This window comes from Acinonyx jubatus, chromosome B1, assembly GCF_027475565.1.
Source record: "Acinonyx jubatus isolate Ajub_Pintada_27869175 chromosome B1, VMU_Ajub_asm_v1.0, whole genome shotgun sequence".
NCBI classification, from domain to species: Eukaryota; Metazoa; Chordata; class Mammalia; order Carnivora; family Felidae; genus Acinonyx; species Acinonyx jubatus.
In genome coordinates, this window is record NC_069382.1 from 129,236,224 (window position 1) to 129,255,661 (window position 19,438).

At 34.7% G+C, this 19,438-nt stretch overlaps 1 protein-coding gene across 9 annotated transcripts in view; it reads left to right on the top strand.

Annotated features, from left to right (window-relative positions):
• FAM13A (family with sequence similarity 13 member A) overlaps positions 1 to 19,438 on the top strand; it is a 366,689-nt gene that overhangs the window by 173,381 nt on the left and 173,870 nt on the right. The window lies entirely within an intron of this gene.

Below are 19,438 nucleotides of genomic sequence, written 5' to 3' on the forward strand. Positions count from 1 at the left end.
AAAAACCCCTTTAACCCAAAATATGTCATGGAAAGTTATTTGATTATTTGTCCAACCAGAAAAGTGATTGCATTAATTTTAGAGTATCTTTCCTAATCTTTAATCTTTTAAGTAGAACTTCTCCTATTAGGTATATAGAATATTCATAACTGGCCACCAGGAGATTTATAGAGCTACTATTTTTCCTAGTTCTGAGAAAAAAAAAATGTTCACCAAACTTTGAGTTCACTGTAAGCAAAATTTAAAAGAATTCTTATCTCTGATTTTTAACTGCAAGTTACCGTAAAAATAATGGTGGCTTTATTTTTAAAGGCAAATTAAGTATTGAGTCATTGCTTAGTGTCTTAATTACAGTAAGTCTGTGGTTTATTTTTAAAAGAAATAAAAACACCTTTTTTTTTTAATAAAACCTATTCCGCCTTGATTTTTTTCTGGAAAATTATCGAAACTATCCAGCATGCTTTCCTTTTCAGCTACCAACTATTTTTGGGTTCTTTTTTTTTCACTGAAATATCTGTGTCTACAAACTTATGTATAATTAATTCCAATGTATCAGAAATTTTATTTATTGTGAATTAATAAAAATTCAGTGTAAAAAATAAACTCATAAACAAATGCCTTGAAAAAATGCATGATTTGAGGAAAATCATTAGGTACCATTTGCTTATTAACTCCTATATTGGTATAACTACCTTTATGTGAAAAGACCCTAAATGAATCACCTCATCGCCTTTAAAAATAAAGCCACCATTATTTTTACGGTAACTTGCAGCTAAAAATCAGAGATAAGAATTCTTTTAAATTTTGCTTAAAGATCATCTCAAAACTTGTCATAAAAGTTGAAGGGATTGTATCATTCTTATGAAAGTAATCCTATTTGGAATGTTTCAGCTGTATACAAAATCGGTAATTAATGGACATTTATTATCTCCTACCAGTCTTGCTGTACAGTTCATGAATAAACTAATTCAATAGAGAAATTACTTCATTAGTTAAACCTTGGTTTTTAACTTAAGCTTCTCTGTGGCCTTTCATGAGCAAGTTTACGTTTACATGAGCAAACTAAGCTCTGCTTAGTTTATGGGTGATTAAAATCCTTGTAATTTCAAATCCCAGAAATGAGGCAGAGCATGTGAGCTATAAGAGATTACAAGAAGCTAACTCTTTCACCAGGATTTTATCTTAAGATCTTTTTTCCTCCAGTTGATATTTGAAAGCTAAAGCTGAGAACACCTTCAAAATATGGTTGGTGTGTCCTTTCTAGAGTGACATAGTGAGCTAAGAGAATGATGTGTATCCTTGGTATTAATGTTACTCCATTTGGCCTCCATAGCTGTATTTCTCAGATATCTCCAGTTACAGCTGTATTTGCCTTGGACAGCTAAGTATTTCTGCTCCCTATATGGCTAGAGATATAACATGGTAATCCAGAAATGGCATATGTCCATCGACTCTGGAGATGGCTCTCTAGTCTAAGCCATCTGTCCCCATCTGTGTTCCCTCTGACAGTTGCTGTCTCTGTTCCTAGGCAATAGGAAGGATTATATTTCTCTTCCTTAGGTAGGAAAGCCACTTCTTGATTTGAGTCCAAGCTGAAAAAAAAGTATCTCCATTACACAGTGCCATGACACTTCCTGAATGAGCAACAGTCACCAGCCCTGGTAACTCAAGGACATATTCATATAACCATTTCATGCCTAATACTGTGTAGAGTACATATGTAAACAAATAATCAGAATAGATGATAAAGAAGAGAATATCAAATAGATCTATAAAGAGGTATTGAACATAGAGAAAACTCCTTGTTACCTAATAGGATTAGAGAAGATGGTCTTTTTCTACCAAACACAGGTACACGGTCTCCAAATAAGCCTCACACTTATATTCATTGACCACAGTATAAACCCTTAATACCATCCAGTGAATTGAGTGTAGAAAATTATTTTTCTTCTCCTTTCCTTTGGGTTATGCTCTGGACTTCCCACTATCATTGCTGTGTTCTTGGCTTCAGCAAAAAATTCAAGGTCAGGTCATGGTATAAGAATGAATACCAGATCCACTCAATGCTAGGATAAAGGTATAAAATAAAAGATAATGTATTTCCTTCCTTTTATCACCAGATAAAACTGTGCTGATGAAATTTAAATTATAAGCACATAATAGTTTTAGTTAGTTATTGGATTCTCTTAATGCTTTTATAGAGGTTTCCTTTAGTATACAAAGTCATATTAACTATAAAATGTGTAATAAAGATAATGCAGTTATCAAATACACTGCTTCTATTTTTGTAATAGAAGCAACTGTTAAATTATTTTTCTTTCAAATGTTAATTGTTTCAAGGACCATGAATTATTTATGAAGGAGATTTTCTTCAATGATGACAATAGTTGTCACAACCCTGTTTTCTTAAATGTTTTTAAAAATTCCTATGCCTATTAGTAAACTAGAAATTTTAAAAATGGAGGGTTTTGATAAATTTAGTGGCAGTATAATTTAATTTTCAGTAAGCAAATTAATAGAGTAATTTAATAAGCATTAAATTTTACCAAGCTTCTAGAGTATCTTAGAAATATTAATGGACATGCATACATTTTATATTGCTTTAATTAATGTGTACATTCTAATTAGCATTCTACTTTTTCCAGTTGATATTATTTATACTATGCATTTCCATGTTAAGGCTAGTTTGCATGCTGCTGCTTTTAATAAAAGTAGTGGTGGTGGTGGTGGTAATTAGAGCTAACGTTGATCAAGTGCCAGATACTATATTAACTACTTAATACAGTTCTTTTTTTTTTTCTGTTCAGTATGCTCTATCAGTACTCACTTTGGGTAAGAATATATGACAGTTTATTTAGGTATCATTCTGGGTTTTTTCCAATATTTAGGTTATCTCCAGTATTTAGATTATTTCCACTATTTTGCTATTAAAACATTTTTGAGTAAATTATTTTCACAACATCTTTTGTGCACATGTGGGAAGTAGAGTCATAAGTATGTACATCTATAATTTGTCCCAAATTTACAAATATTTTCTTAAGATGTTGTACCAATTTATATCCTCAACAGCTGCAGATGATTGTTTCCATTTTTTACATCCTCACCAGTCCTTGGTAATATCAGAGTTGTTGTTTCCCCAGTCTAATGAGTGTGAGATGCGTCTTGCTATTGCCTTAATTTGGATTTTTCTAATTTCTAGTTGTTGCAGAGACATTTATTATTCACTGAATACCCATGCGTTTCCCCGATGTTTCCCAGCCCGGTTGCAGTTAGCTGGGGCCAGCCAGCTGCTTCTGGCCAGTAGGCTGTGAGCAGAAGTGACAAGTGTGGCTTTAAGGGCAGAGAATTGAAAAATTGTGCATGACTCTCTAGCCCTTTCTTACAGTGTAGCAACTAGACAGTGGAGCATGGGTCCCTTAGTGGCTTTTTTTGGAGCAGAGGCCCCCTGTGAAACCACACTGAATTTGTGTCATTACTGAGAAGTAAACCTGTTTTGTTATGCCACTGAGACTTCTGGGTTAATTTGTACCTTCACTATAATGTAGTCTATCCTGATTAATTTATATGGGCAGCTTTTCATGTGCTTATTAAGCTTGGACATATCTCTGATAATTAATCTGAGTACTACTTTTTCCTGTCATTGCCAATTTTATTATTGGGTTGTTTGCTTTATTTTTTTTTTAATGCTTATTTATTTTTGAGAGAGAGAATAACAGAGTGTGAGCGGGAGAGGTGCAGAGAGATGGGGGAGACACAGAATCTGAAGCAGGCTCCAGGCTCTGAGCTGTCAGCACAGAGCACCACGCAGGGCTCAAACCTACAAACCGTGAGATCATTACCTGAGTGAAAGTCAGATACTTAACCAACTGAGCCACCCAGGTGCCCCTGTTTGCTTTTTTCTTAATAATCTCTATGAATTTGTTAGTTCAGTTATATATGTCTCAAATACTTTTCCCAATTTTTTAGTTTTCTTTTTATATTGAATGTAGTGCCTTTTAATGTATAAGAGCTTTTTATTTCAATGTAGTCAAATTTATTAGTTTTTAGTTTTTGTGTTCTTTATATCTTGTTTGAGAAATCCTCACATACCTTGAGGTCATTAAGAAAACCAACTTTATAGTTTTCAAAAAATTTTAAATTTTGCTTTGCATATATGTTAGTCTTAATCCATCTGAAGTTGACTTCTTTGTAAGCATAAAGTAGGAATCTAATTTTATATATAAAAATCAATCAATGTAGCATGTCTGTTCAATAGTTCATCTTTTCCCCACTGTTTGAAATGTCCTTTCTATTATATGTCACATGTTTTGTATGTTTTGGGCTTTGTTATTGGTTGCTTTATCTATTTGTTTATCTCATGTTATTATTGCAATGTCCTAATTAGTGATATCTGGTAAAACCAGTTTCTTCAGTTTTTCTTCCCTTCTTGAAAATTATTTTGGCCATTCTTGGTCCATTGCTTTTGCAATTGAATATTGTCAAATTTCATGAGAAACTTTAGTTAGAATTTAAATTGAATTGATAGATTCATTTCATGAAAAGTGGTATTCCATTCATGACCATCATAGAACTCTCTATTTGCTCATGACCTCTTTAATGTCTTTTGATTTAAGAAATATAATTTTCTTCTTAACTGTCCTAGGTAGCCCACATTTTGTAGATATTATAAATGAAATATTCATGATGCATGATGTCTTCCAACTTTGTTGCTGATAATTAGTGTTAAAACTAATTTTTATTGTTGACTTTTACATCTAGAGGCCTTGCCAAATTCTCATTAGTTCTAATATTTTGTTGATCACTTCTGTTTGATTTCCTTTGTAGACAGTCATATCATCTGAAAATGATGAGTTCTGTTGACTTTTTTTCATGCCTTTCATCATTTAATCTTTTTTTTATATACTGTAAAGGCTAAATAGAAATGGTGATAGCGTACCTTTTTGAGTTCCTTCCTGATTTTATGGACAGTTTCTACATTTGACTTTTTGGTATCTTCACGGCGTATTTCGTTTTCTTACTTTTTTTTTTTTTTTTGTAATTTTTTCACAATGCCAGACACATAGCTTTCCTTCAGTAAAGACTTCAAAATGAACTCATTATTTCATTGCTTTTGTTCCATATGATAGTACTTAGTGTTAGTATGTTTCCATATATGTTTTTCTTCACACATACACTTATTAGGTTTACAATATTTGCTGTAGGCATAACCTTACAAATAGGTATACCTATTTGCTGTAGGTATAACCCTATAACCTTAAGGAGGTTCCCTTGTATTTATGATTTGTTTCGAATATTTATCTTGTGTGAAAGGTAAATTTTAGCAAATGTTTCCTTTTGTGTCTGTGAAGATAATTACATGGTTTTTATCACTCTTTTCTTGTGGGAAGTTATACTGATAATTTATCTAAGCTTAAACTAATGCATCACTGGAGCATAGTAGTTCTGAAGCTGATCTTGATACATATTTTAAATACCTTGCAAGTTTTGAATAGCTGATATTTTGTTTAGTATTTTTGCATCTATGTTTATAAATGTTTTACATGAGGTGCCTGGGTGGTTCAGTCAGTTAAGCATCCGACTTCGGCTCAGATCATGATCTCATGGTTTATGAGTTCAAGCCCTGGGTCAGGCTCTGTGCTGACAGCTGAGAGCCTGGAGCCTGCTTTGGATTCTGTGTCTCCCTCTCTCTCTGCCCCTTGCCCCGCTTGTGCTCTCTCTTTCTCTCAAGAATAAATAAACACTAAAAAAAAAAAAAAATTAAATGTTTCACTTTACCTGCTTTTGGTGTAAAAGTTATACTGTCCTAACAAAATGAGATAAGGAGAGTCTTTTCTAATCTCCGAGATAGTTTAAGATCACGATGATCAAATTCCTTCTATCTTGTATATATAAAACTGTCTGGGCCCGGTGAGGTTTATTTATTGGTTTATTTGTTTTTTATTTTGTTTGTTTTTAAAATTTGTTTTGGTGAGTTGATTTTTAACTACTGATTCAATATCTTTAATGCTTATAGTCCTATTCATGTTTTCTCTTTTCTTATTTTTTATGCTTATTTTTGAGAGAAAGAGAGCATGCACACGCTAGTGGGGGAGGGGCAGAGAGAGGGAGACAGAGGATGCAAAGCCAGCTCTACACTGACAGCAGAGAGCCCCATATGTGGCTCCAACTCACTAGCCCTGAGACCATGACCTGAGCTAAAATTGGGCGATTAACCAACTCAGCCAGGTGCCCCTCTATCTTTTCTGAATTAGTTTTGATGTTACATTTTCTAGAATATAAACTATTTTAACTAAATTTATCAGTATCAAATATTTCAGTGTTTTCTCTTCTTTTTAAATCTTTATTAAATTTTTAAACTTTTTTTTCATTTCTAATATTATCTTTTGGGAACTTTTTTCTTGTTTGCTTTTGATTAGGCTTGCCAGAGACTTTATTAGTCTTTGCAAAGAACCAGATTTTAGTTTTGTTGATTCTCTGTTGTATCTTCATTTTCCATTTCATTGATCTCATTATTCCTCCCTTTCTTCTTTGTATCTATTATTTGTATGGTAGATTTTGTATTATTTGTATGGACAGCTTTTCCCCCAATAGGCATGTATTATAAATATGCTTTCTGTATGGTTTGATACTGAAGCTTGATGATCAATTCTTTTGAGTGTATTTGCTCTGTTTACTAAAAGCTTTTTTTTGATGTCTTGAGTGTCCATTATTATATTAGAGAACTCTTTCTGGGATCATGTCATTTCATTCCTTCCTTATTTTTTGTGTGTTTTGTTTTGGTTTGATTTTTGGTAATATTTTCCCAATGTCAGACACATAGTGATCCATTGATAAATACTTGAGAATGAACAAATGAATTAATCAATTTTTTTATCTTATTCTGTATGAAAGCAGTGAGTGTGTGTGTGTGTGTGTGTGTGTGTGTGTGGTTATGGGAAATTTGCTTTTGTGAGAATTTAGTCAAATTTAGTACATTTTTCATTTGGAAGGGGTTCAATAACCGTTAAACACATAATTATATCTGGAATTTAAGACTTTTGGCTTTTAACTGTATTTTTTTCCTGATTTATCTCTCTTGAACTTTTCTTAAAATAATTTTCCATCTGCTTTTTCTGCCCCCATATGTTTTTATATATGAATATATGTTTATTTTACTAGATAGAAAATGCTTTATATCTTGCCATCTCCTCTATGGGTGCTGGATGATAACATTTTCTGTTTCTTTTTTGCCTCTTTCATTATCTTAGGAAATCACTTTGCAAAGCTATCTCTTCAGTGCTTAGTAGCATGAGATATTTATTTATTTATTTATTTATTTATTTATTTATTTATTTATTTATTTATTTTTTGGTAATCTCTACACCCAACATGGGGCTACAGCTCGAAACCGGGTGATCAAGAGTTGTATGCTCTACCAACTGAGCCAGCCAGGCAACCCAGTAGCATAAGATTTTTATGAATCATTTTGTTAATTTATCATTAGAGTTATATCTATGATTAAATCTGTTATTTATTATAAGCATATTCTTTATTTGGTTTCCTAAGTTACCACTGAACCATTTGAAGAATTCTTGGAATCTCTTTAGAATTAATGACCGGTAGATTCAATTATTTGGATAGTATTTTCTTGTGTTTTATGCACAAATTTCTTGTGTTTTATAATATACACAAACTATCAAGTAAAAATATAATGCAGGGTTGAGTATTTACCTTAAATAAAAATTCAAATTTTGATGTATCTGGATGTACCTACCTTATCTCTCAATCTAGTAATTTGGCTCACTTAACCCCTGTCTTTCTTTCCAGTTGCTGTAAGCAATTGTAACCATAGGCCAAGGAATAGAAGAACCTTATGAGAGTTTCTCTAGACTAGGCACTCTCATGGAATCCAGTACATAGCCAGTCTGGTCTCATAGTCCTGAGTACCCAGTTTGCTAAGACTGGGTTTCCACACCTGATCCCTGACCTTCCCAAGCCTGAAACAACTCCTCTTACAAATCTGCCCTGCTTTGATAAACACCTTGAAGTGTTGGATATTTCATCAATATATCCTGTGCCAGGTGTTAGGGATGTAAATTTGAAAAGCCATTGTCTTCTTCCTCAAGGAACTAGGTTGGAGACCAGACATGCATACAAAACATTACATGTGCTAGACTGATTTTTGGATCTCAGGTCAACCTTTGGATTCACCATCCTATTTTGCAAACTATCAAATCTTAGCCTGGTTTCTTTGATTTTTCACTAATCCTAAAGATCTCACTGGCCTTTTTGTTCCCATTTTCCCTGGTTTGCCCTGTTCTACAAATATGACCAAAGTCTAATCAAAGTTATTAATGCTAACTGCTATAACAAAAATCCCTATAATACAATTGTATTTGTTTTAAAAAGTTTATTTCCCACTCTAGTCATTTTCTGATGGAAGGAGGGAGAGATTCATAAGCAGTGAGCCTCAAAGTAGTGATTCAGATCACAGGCTGCTTCCATCCTTCAACTATGTCATCTAAAAAGTGTTTGCTTCTAATATCAGCACTGAACAAAGGAGTACGTGCAAAGTTCACAGGCACTTAACTGCCTCAGCACAGAAACAACACCTGTCCCTTCTACTCACATTTCAGAACTCAGTAACATCCATGGGAATCTGGGAAATGTAATTTTCTGGTGTGCCTAGGAAAAGGAAAGTGAAGTAGGAGTTGGGGAAAACTTGTTGCCCCAGCCTACCCTTCTGTTTGCCAAATATATTTTTCCATTTCTCTTACTGTGCAGAAAACACACTCAATCCTTCTGCGACAATGAAAATCCAAAAAACCAACCAGTCATTACAATCAGCCCAAGCTCCAGAATTTCTTGGTGATGTGTTAGTACTCTGTCGGGGCTTGACATGCTTCCTCTTGATTGGAGAATCTATGCAGTAATAAGACAGGGTGTCCCTCCCTGCACACACACACACACACCCATATGCAAATGGGACTAAACAATCCCATTCACACGCGAATGCACACACTTACAGACAGGTGCACAGGAAGAAGTGGAGGTGATTTGATTAGGCCTAGATTCTGTTTTCTGCAAGGATTCCATTGTCTGTTTTCTCTCTGGCTGCTGCCTTTACCTTTTAGAATCCCCTCTTGGTCATTATTGCTCTTATAGTGAGTGTGTCTTTATTAAACTACAGCTTGCTGCCTGTTGGAAGAAGTTTGGTGACTCAGGGATTGTTTTAACTCTTGAACAGCAGAGGCTTTTTTTTAAGTCTGGGCTAATGGTTTTTCATGGCAGTGGTGATGGTTGCTTGGTTTGTTAGATGTGGTTTGAAGGGATCGACAGTAAATTCCCTCAAAAATGTGACAGTGTAAGTGATTCTAATTTCCTTGCTTTCATGGAATTCTGTGAGCCAGTTATTATACCCAAAGTAGGTCGTCCTTTCCTCTGCCTTCTAGATCTCAGGAGAATTCCCCACTGGAAGAAATTAACCAGAACCCTCCTGACAAGGGATTCTGAGAATATGCCCCTGCAATACAGAGCTATCTTATAAAATCCTATGAAATTATGTTTTAAATAAGTAAAATAGACCATATGTGCTATGAAATTGATTAGAGCTGACTTTGTGGAAGAAAGAGAACTTAAATTTTTAAAAAGAAGAATTGGAAAACTGGACAAAGGAAGGATTTCAGTTGCAGTGGCATAAACAAAGACTTGAAGGAGAAAATGAGCATTGTATGTTCTGTACAATTTATAGGCCAAACTAGCATGGACAGAAGGTTTATAAAGGGAAGCAATAAAAGATAAATTCTGAAAGATGGGTTGTAGCCAAACCATAGAGATGTTTGATGATTAAATCTTATGTAACAGTTGCCATGCTATTTGATAAAATTTATTAAATGAAATAAACAGCAAATAACAGAAAACAAACTTAGAGAATAAAAGAAAATCTGTTTTTCTGCAAGAGAGATAAGGTTTTGAAACAACAACAAAAACACGTATATGAACAAAGAGATAGTTACTAGAGGCCTTTTAGTTTTTTGCTACATCAGATACAAGAAGAGGGTGACTTTAATGAAAAGATTTCCGGCTTTATAGTCTTACAGAAGCAACGCTGTCATTTAATAGTAGTGTATCCTGAGGTACATTGTAGGATACTTTATGATCTCAGTACTCTAATTTATAAGAATAGTAACATCTAATAATGATGACACTGAGTACTTACTCTATTCTAGACACTGTGGAAATACTTCTAATATTACTTCATTAAATCATCACAGTACTGTAGGATAGAAATGACCTTTATCCATCCATGTAGCCTTGGTTATACTTCAGTAATAAGCGATCCCAGTATCTTAGTGACCTAAAACATTTATTTCCTGCTTATGCTGCCTGCCCAATTTAGATTGACAAGGGGGCTCTGCTTCAGCTGGTCACACCGAGAGACGTGTACCGACAGAGCAGCCCATCTCAAATGTGGCCAGTTACTGTGCTAGAGGAAAAAGAAAGAGTCCTGTAGAATCTTGCGTTGACAATCAAAAGCTCTGGCCCAGAAGTAATTCTGTCACTTTTATTCATAACTCATTGCTCAGAACTAATCACATTACCCAACCCAGTCACAGTGGGGACAGGAAATACAACCCTAGCATGCGTCTGGAGGGAACTTTACTAATACTGGGTAAATAGCAATAAGTCTACTGCATTTCCCTTCCTTGTAACTTTTTTTTAAATTTTATTTACTTATTTTGAGAGAGAGAGAAAGAGAGAGAGAGAGCACGAGCAGGGGAGGAGCAGAGAGAGAGGGAGTGAGAGAATCCCAAGCGGGCTCCACATTGTCAGTGCAGAGCCCATCACAGGGCTTGATCTCACAAACCATGAGATTATCACCTGAACAGAAATCAAGAGTCAGACATTTAACCGACTGTGCCATCCAGGTGCCCCTTCCTTCCTTCTTTATAGATGAGAAGATAGAGGCTTATAGAGGCTAGTTAACTTTCCCTAGATAGATAAGTGCCAGGGTGATATTTGCTTCTGAAGCTCAAATTCTTTACCCTTTTATTGCCTCCTGTTGTTTAGTTCTATATGCTACATTATGTTATACTACCTCCTTTGCAGAGTAGTTGTGAGAATTAATGATAATATATGTTAGTAAGTGATATATATAGCCTGGGTCATGGAGTAAGCATGTAGGGCTTAGTGAAAGTTTTCTTTTCTTATTTTACTTTTAACTGATAACTCAGAGTCTTTCTTAAATGCAAAATCTTTGAATTAATTTTAAAGTGACTGTATTTTTCTCCATGAAGTCAGCTGTTATTCCATTACCAACATTAGACATGTTTTGTATGTAAAGGAATCCAATTGCAAACAGCTTACTCTCATCAGCCATCCTGAAAATCATGTGTCAACTAAGCATTTGAAATACAGGCTGATAAGGCTGGCCTACCAAACTTTCAATGTTATAAGCTAAATAGGCTTTAGTGGAGTATTCTAGGAATCTAATGCCTTACCTACAATGTGGATATTGCTATGGAAAATTACATGTAAGTTTCATATCGTCAGGCCTGGATAGTCAGACTTTTTACTCGTTGTGGTGACATTTATTCATTGCCCCACGCTGTTGCTATCACATGCAGCTGTAAAATCTGCTTGTTTGTTAGGGACTCTTGTACCTCGACTTTATAGGCATAAATAGCTCTATATATGTTACAGATGATTCTTAAAGCACTCTCTTCCTACATGTATGTGATATATTTGAGAAAGATATTTTCCCTTAATTTATTGGTGCAAGCATTTTCTATATTAGCAAGGGCTCATAGTAATAGTGATGACCATTGTCGTATTTTGTATTTCAGATGTTTTCAGTGTTATAATATATTCAGTACTGTAACTGTTTGGTTAAATATTTTTAGGCATGAGCTTTATTTCTTAGTTAGAATTTCATCCACAGGATAGATTGCTAAAAGTGGATTCACTAGTTCAAAGGTATAAATATTTTATGGCCCTTGAAATCTATTGCTAAGTTAAATTTTTACTAAAGAGTTATAAAAAATGTACACAGCCACTGGAAAATATGAGAGTGTCTATTGCACATATCCTTACCACCATTAGGTGTTATCTTTATCTATGAGCAAGTACAGAAAAATAAGAGCCAGTTCTAAATTGCATGTTATTTATTTCTAATGGAATTCTATATTACTTACATTTTCTCCTTTATAAATTATCTTTCAGTTTAATGTACTTTTCCATTTGGCTCCCAATTGCAACCTTAGTGTTTTTCATAAGTAGCTGTGTGAATTAATTCTATGTTAAAAATATTGGCAGTGAAGGTTTGTGAGTAAAAGAAGTGACATGACTAAAGTGTTACGGTATATTAAGATTCAATCTGCCTATGATCTGTTGAATAGATTTTATTTATTTAATTTTTTTAATGTTTGTTTATTTTTGAGAGAGAGAAAGAGACAGAATGTGAGCAGGGGAGGGGCAGAGAGAGAGGGAGACACAGAATCTGAAGCAGGCTCCAGGCTCTGAGCTGTCAGCACAGAGCCCGATGCAGGGCTTGAACTCACAGACCGTGAGATCATGACCTGAGGAGAAGTCTGATGCTTAACCAACTGAGCCACCAGGCACCCTTCCACTGAATAGATTTTAGAACAGAATAACCAATGAGAAAAATTCTGTATCAGATTATTTTTTATTATGATGTTGGTCTGTCATTGGGCAAAGGTATTTTTTTATTCCCTGTTTCAATCATACTACTGATACTGTATGATACTGAATGATACTGTACTTTTCAAACTGTTTACTCCTTAAGTTTATTTGGTTGTTTTTTCATTTTAAGTATTTATTTTTTTGTATATTTTTAAAGTTATTTTTTAAGTTCCAATTAGTTAACATACAATGTTATATTAGTTTCAAGTATGCAATATAGTGATTCAGCACTTCCATACAGCACCCAGTGCTCATCACAAGTGCACTCCTTAATCCCCATCACCTAGTTCCCCCATCCTGCCACCCATCTCCCCTCTGGTAACCATCAGTTCTCTATAGTTAACAATTTGTTTCTTGATTTGCCTCTCTCTCTTTTTTCCCTTTGCTCATTTGTTTTGTTTCTTAATTTACACATATGAGTAAAATCATATGGTATTTGTCTTTGTCAGAGTAACTTATTTCACTAAGCATTATACTCTAGTTCCATCCATGTTGTTCCAAATGGCAAGATTTCCTTCTTTTTATGGCTGAATAATAATATTTCCTTCTTTTATGGGAAATATCATGTATATATATACATACATACATACATACATACCACCTCTTCTTTATCCATGCATCAACTGATGGACACTTGTGCTGCTTCCATACCGTGGCTATTGTAAATAGTGCTGCTATAAATATTGGGGTTCATGTATCCCTTTTAACTAGTGTTCTTGTATCTTTTGGGTAAATACCCAGTAGGGCGATTGCTGGATAGTAAGCTAGTTCTATCTTTAATTTTTTGAGGAGACTCCATACTGTTTTCCAGAGTGGCTGCACCAGTTTGCATTCCCACCAACAGGGCACAAGGGTTCTTTTTTCTCTGCATGCTTGCCAACACCTGTTGTTTCTTGTGTTGTTGATTTTACCCATTCTCACAGGTTTGAGGTGATATCTCACTGTGGTTTTGATTTGCATTTTCCTGATGGTAAGTGATGATAAACGTCTTTTCATGTGTCTGTTGGTCATCTGTGTGTCTTCGTATATATATATGTATATATATATATATATATATATATATATATATATACATACACACACACACACATATATATAACTTATTGTCAAACTGGCTTCCATACAACACTCATTGCTCATCCCAACAAGTGCCCTCCTCAATGCCCATCACTACTTTCCCCTCTCCCCCACCCCCCCCATCAACTGTCAGTTTGTTGTCTGTATTTAAGTGTCTTTTATGGTTTGCCTCCCTCCCTCTCTGTTTGTAACTTTTTTCCCACTTCCCTTCCCCCATGGTCTTCTGTTAAGTTTCTCAAGATCCACATATGAGTGAAAACATGATATCTGTCTTTCTCTGACTGACTTATTTCACTTAGCATAATACCTTCCTGTTCCACCCATGTTGCTGCAAATGGCAGGATTTCATTCTTTCTCATTGCCAAGTAGTATTTCATTGTATATATAAACCACATCTTCTTTATCCATTCATCAGCTGATGTCTTCTTTGCAAAATGTCTGTTCTTGTCTCCTCATTTTTTAATTTGTTTTTTGGGTATTGAGTTGTATAAGTTCTTTATATATTTTGGATACTAACCCTTTGTTGGATATGCAAATACCTTCTCCCATTCCATAGGTTGCCTTTTAGTTTTATTTTCTTTTGTTGATTGTTTCCTTCACTGTGAAGAAAAAGCTCTTATTTTTGATGAGTCCCAACAGTTTATTTTTGCTTTTGTTTCCCATGCCTCAGGAGATATATCTAGTAAGAAGTTGCGATGGCCAATGTCAAAGAGGTTATTGCCTGTTTTCTAGAATTTTTATGGTTTCAGGTCTCATATTTAAGTCTTTAGTCCATTTTTAGTTTCTTTTTGTGATTGGTGTAAGAAAGTGGTCCAGTTTCATTCTCTTGCATGTTGCTGTCCAGTTTTCCCAACATCATTTGTTGAAGAGACTTTTTCCCATGACACATTACTGCCTCTTTTGTAAAAGATTACTTGACCATGTAATTGTGGGATTATTTCTGAATTTTCTATTCTGTTCCATTCATCTATGTGTCTATTTTTTGTGCCAGTACCATACTGTTTTGATTACCACAGCTTTGTAATACAACTGGAAGTCCAGAATTTTGATGCCTCCAGGTCTGCTTTTCTTTTTCAAGATTCCTTTGGCTATCCAATTTACCCCTTAAGTTTACATTTTAATTACTGTTTATTTTCACAGCAGAAATGTTAAGTGTCTTCGAGGAAGAAGAAAACACAGAGAAATAATTTGTGTTAGATCATAAGCATCAGGATAGAAACATAAATTTAGATTACTAAAGTTTCGGTTTAGAGTTAATCTTGGATTTTGAAAAAATTGGCATAATTGGAGAGAATAAATACTTAAATTATATGTATTATTACAATTGGTTCTTTTCTGTCTTGGCCCATAGTGATTTTGCTTACATACTCTAAATTTTGTCTATCTTTTGATGTTAGTCCTTTTGGTCATTTCATGCTGGGTTGTGTCTGTTTTGATTATTTCTTCTCTTTGTCTTACCAGCCTGTGTTATTTTAGCTCGCATTATTAATTTATGTTTTCAAAATATTTAATTGTCTGTCTTACATCAGGCACTGAACTAGAAGCTGAGCATCTAGATATTGAACTTGATCCAAAAAGTTTTCAACCTAGTGAGGAACATAGACTAATACTCAAATATTTGGTTGCAACTTGTGTAAATTGCTAGGAAGGAAAACAGTGCCCTGACAGCATATACCAAGGGCACCTGATTTAAGCTGATGCATCAGGGAACACCTCTTAAGGAAAGTTAGATTTCTTTTGAGACCAAAGACGAGTGAGAGCAGGTGTGGGGGAAGAGAATTTCAAACTTTGTAACAGTGTGAGAAGGTCCTGGGGTTAGATGAAGGGAACCTAGCCACTGGCAGGAGGCTGAAGCCCTGTGAGAGATGCAGAGAGTATTTCCACATAATGCTAAAGAAAGACCTTATATGCTAATAAGACATTGGAAATCTCACCAAAATGAAATGGTAAACCATTGATAAACTTGAAATAAGGAAAACTATGACCAAATTTATGGTTAGAAAATAAAAATCTGGGGGTGCCTGGGTGGCTCAGTCGGTTAAGCATATGACTTTGGCTCAGGTCATCATCTCAGGGTTTGTGAGTTCAAGCCCTGCATTGGGCTCTGTGCTGACAGCTCGGAGCCTGGAGCCTACTTCAGCTTCTGTGTCTCCCCCTCTCTCTGCCCCTCTCCAGGTCACTCTCTTTCTCTCTCAAAAATAAATAAACGCTAAAAATTTTTAAAAAAGAAAGAAAGAAAATACAATTCTGGCTCCTATGTGGTGAATACAGTCGGGAGAGAGCAAAAGTAGAAATGGGAAAACCAGTTAGAACAACTGCAGTTGTCCAAGCAATAACTTATGGAAGCCTGGAGTGGGTAGAGATGAAGAGAAGTAGACTTATTGAGATCTTTATTAATGACAGAATTAGAATTTGGTGATACATTTTGTGTGAGAGATGAAGGGAAAGGAAAGTGTCGAAGATGACTCTCATGTTCCTGGCCTGGGGAATGAGCTGGTTGGAGACCATGTACCTAATCATTTGAGCCCTGGCCCTACTGTGTGCTCCCTAAGCTCTTTGCTTTAGTTTCACTGTCTTCCAAATGGAAATGTCAATTCAAGATCATGGTTGGAAATAGGTTTGGGGTTTAGAAGAGAAGACTGGATAAAGATACAAATTTAAAAATCATTAGCATATAGGTCACTTTGGCACATAAGTGAGGAGACATAATCTTCTCTGTATTGTAATATGCAAACTAAGAAGAAGGCAGATGACTACTACTTCACCTATGTTGAAGTCGTGGAGAAATTACATTTGTACTGAGTAGCCAAGATAGAACTTAACGGTTCTAAGAAAGTGTGTTGCAAAGAGAGAAGAGTGTACAAAGGCAAGGAGGTATAAGACAGAATGTGCATTTTTATAGACTTGAAAAATCTTGGTCTTACTGTGTATAGTGTGTCTCAGGAAGCAGCAGGAAATGGACCTGCAGAAATAGTCTGGTGTAATTATGCAGTGCTGTAGAGTTTGGATTGTAGAAAGTCATGGAACAGTTTTAATCAGGGAATAAGCTCAGATCACTCCTGTCAACAGACATAGTGGATTAAAAAGTAGGAAGCTGTAGTCCAAATGAGACTTAAGAAGTGCCTAAACTAAAGGGATAAGAAGGGAAAGATGGTAAATAGATAAAAACCTCAGAGGAATGACTTCCAGATCAGAGTGGGTAGATGTTTCTTACCCTCATCAAGGCAAGCCCTAAAGGAAGAAAAGCTTATTTGAGGGCTAGGAAAAGAATGAGTTTAACTTGGGATATTTAGAGAAAAAGCAGGGAACTTCTCTCATAAAGTGCTAAGACTAACATAAAAATATTTTGATTAAACACTCATTATAGACTTTGACAGGGCAGATACAAGCATAGTATCATGTTTGTTGATTAGACCTTAGCAAAAATTAAGGCCACCTGTGAATCATTCTTTTTTCAAAATTTAAAAATGGAGATAAGTTTGGTGTTGGTATTTTAACATCCTTGGCAAAATAGATCTTATATTTTTGGAAACTTTAGAAGTAGTTTTTGGTAAAATAAAATGTAATTATATTCCTTGAAGTTCCAAAAAGTAGTTACAGTTTTCAAGAAAATTTCTGTTATATGTTGCCCTTTGAGCTATTCATTTTCTTTTCAGTGAACTGTTGTGGTTTGTTTTTCTCCTACATACCCATTGTATTGAACACAGAATAGTAGATGGCCTATTTTGTTTTTAACATATTGCTATATCTGCTTTATCTTTCCTTTTTGAAAATAATTTTCAGCCATGTTTTCAGCATATATCTTATAAAAACAAGGACATTATCTCAATCCTATTATTACACTGAAGGAATTTAACATTGACACAATAAACAAAAGTAATTTTTAATGTTTATTCTAATGTCTTCATGTGTCCCCAGAATATCTTTAAAGTCCAGTATCAGATCAAGGATCTAACACTGAGTTTTATTGCCCTGCAGCCTTTTTTTTTTAAGTTTATTTATTTATTTTCAGAGAGAAAATGAGTGGGATAGGGGCAGAGAGAGGGAGAGAGAATCCCAAGCAGGCTCTGCACTGACACACCAAGAGCCTGATGTGGGGCTAGAACCCCCAAACCAGGACACCATTACCTGAGTCAAAATCAAGAGTCAGTTGCCCAACTGACTGAGCCACCCAAGGGCCTCTGCCTTGTAGCTTTAATCTAGAATATTCTGCCTTTTTTCTTCTTTGATGATATTGACTTTTTTTTTAGACACATGGACAAGTATCATGGAACAGAACAGAGATGGGCAAACTAGAGCCCGTTGGTCAAGACCTACCTTTTTTTTTTTTTTTTTTTTTGTAGATAAAGTTGTATTGGAACATAGCCATACCCGTTCACACCACAACACAAAGTTGAATAGTTGCAACAGAGACCTTCTAGTTTACGAAGCCTAAAATGTTTACTTTCTGGGCCTGTACAGAAACAATTTGCCAACTCCTGTTGTGAAATGTGCCACAGTCTAGATTTATCTGTTACTTCATTAGTAGATTGAGGTTAATCTTTTTGTTTTGTGTTTCTAATTGCATTACATTAGGAAGTATATAGTGTCTACATACTTCTTTATTTGATGATGTCAAGTTTGATCACCTGGTTGAGGTAGTGTCTGCCAGATCTCTCTTGTAAAATGACTTTTCTCCACGTGTAATTGATAAGTAATCTTTGACACCAACTGAATAGTCTGTTGCCCACCATTCACACAACAATGTCATAAGCATATATTGAGGACCTTTGCTTAAATAATTTATTTTGCTGGGGGTGCAAATTTTCTAATTCTAGTATTTCTTCTATATTTATTAATAGGCATTTTTTTGTAAAGAAGAGCACCCCCCCCCATCTTATCCCTTTTGTCTTTTTACTATTATCATGGACTCATGGATTCTTTTATAATTCAATGAATTGTAAGCCTTTTGTTTATTGTTTGTATAAAATGTGCCACATTAGCCAGTGGGAGACTTTTCAAACTGGCTTCTATGTACTTTTAATAGTACTTTTCCTGTCATGGACCTGGAATTAGCCATTTCTCCAAGGAGTCTTGGTTCCTTAAGCAGTTTTTAGAAAACTACATTTGATGTATTAGAAAGATTTCAATATGAATGAAACTGCATTGATTTCTTATATATTTCTCCCAATATTTTATTATGAAATTTTAAAGATAGAAAGTAGAATTTTACAATGAACACACATATAATAATTCACATAGATGGTGTGATTAACATTTTACTCAATGTACTTTATTACATGTGGATCTATCCATTCTTTATCCATCTCTCAACACATCTTATATTTTATGTATTTAATTTTAAGTTACACGTATCCATACACTTTGCCTCTAAATACTTAAGCATGAAGTTCATTAGAGTTCAATATTTGTTTACTTTTTGATGTAAAATTTCATATAGTGAAATATACAATCTTAAATATGTCATTTGACAAATATTACAAATTTATACACCTGTATTAATTTAGATAATAAATATCCAAACAATTATGAAGATGTAGAACATTGACAACACCTCAGAAAGTTCCTGGTGCCCCTCCTCAGTTGATCCTTGTCCCTGTTACCTAGAAGGAACAACTGTTTGGATTTTTTTTGCTTTAATTATGTTTTTCTATTCCAGGACTTCCATCTTTTTAATTTT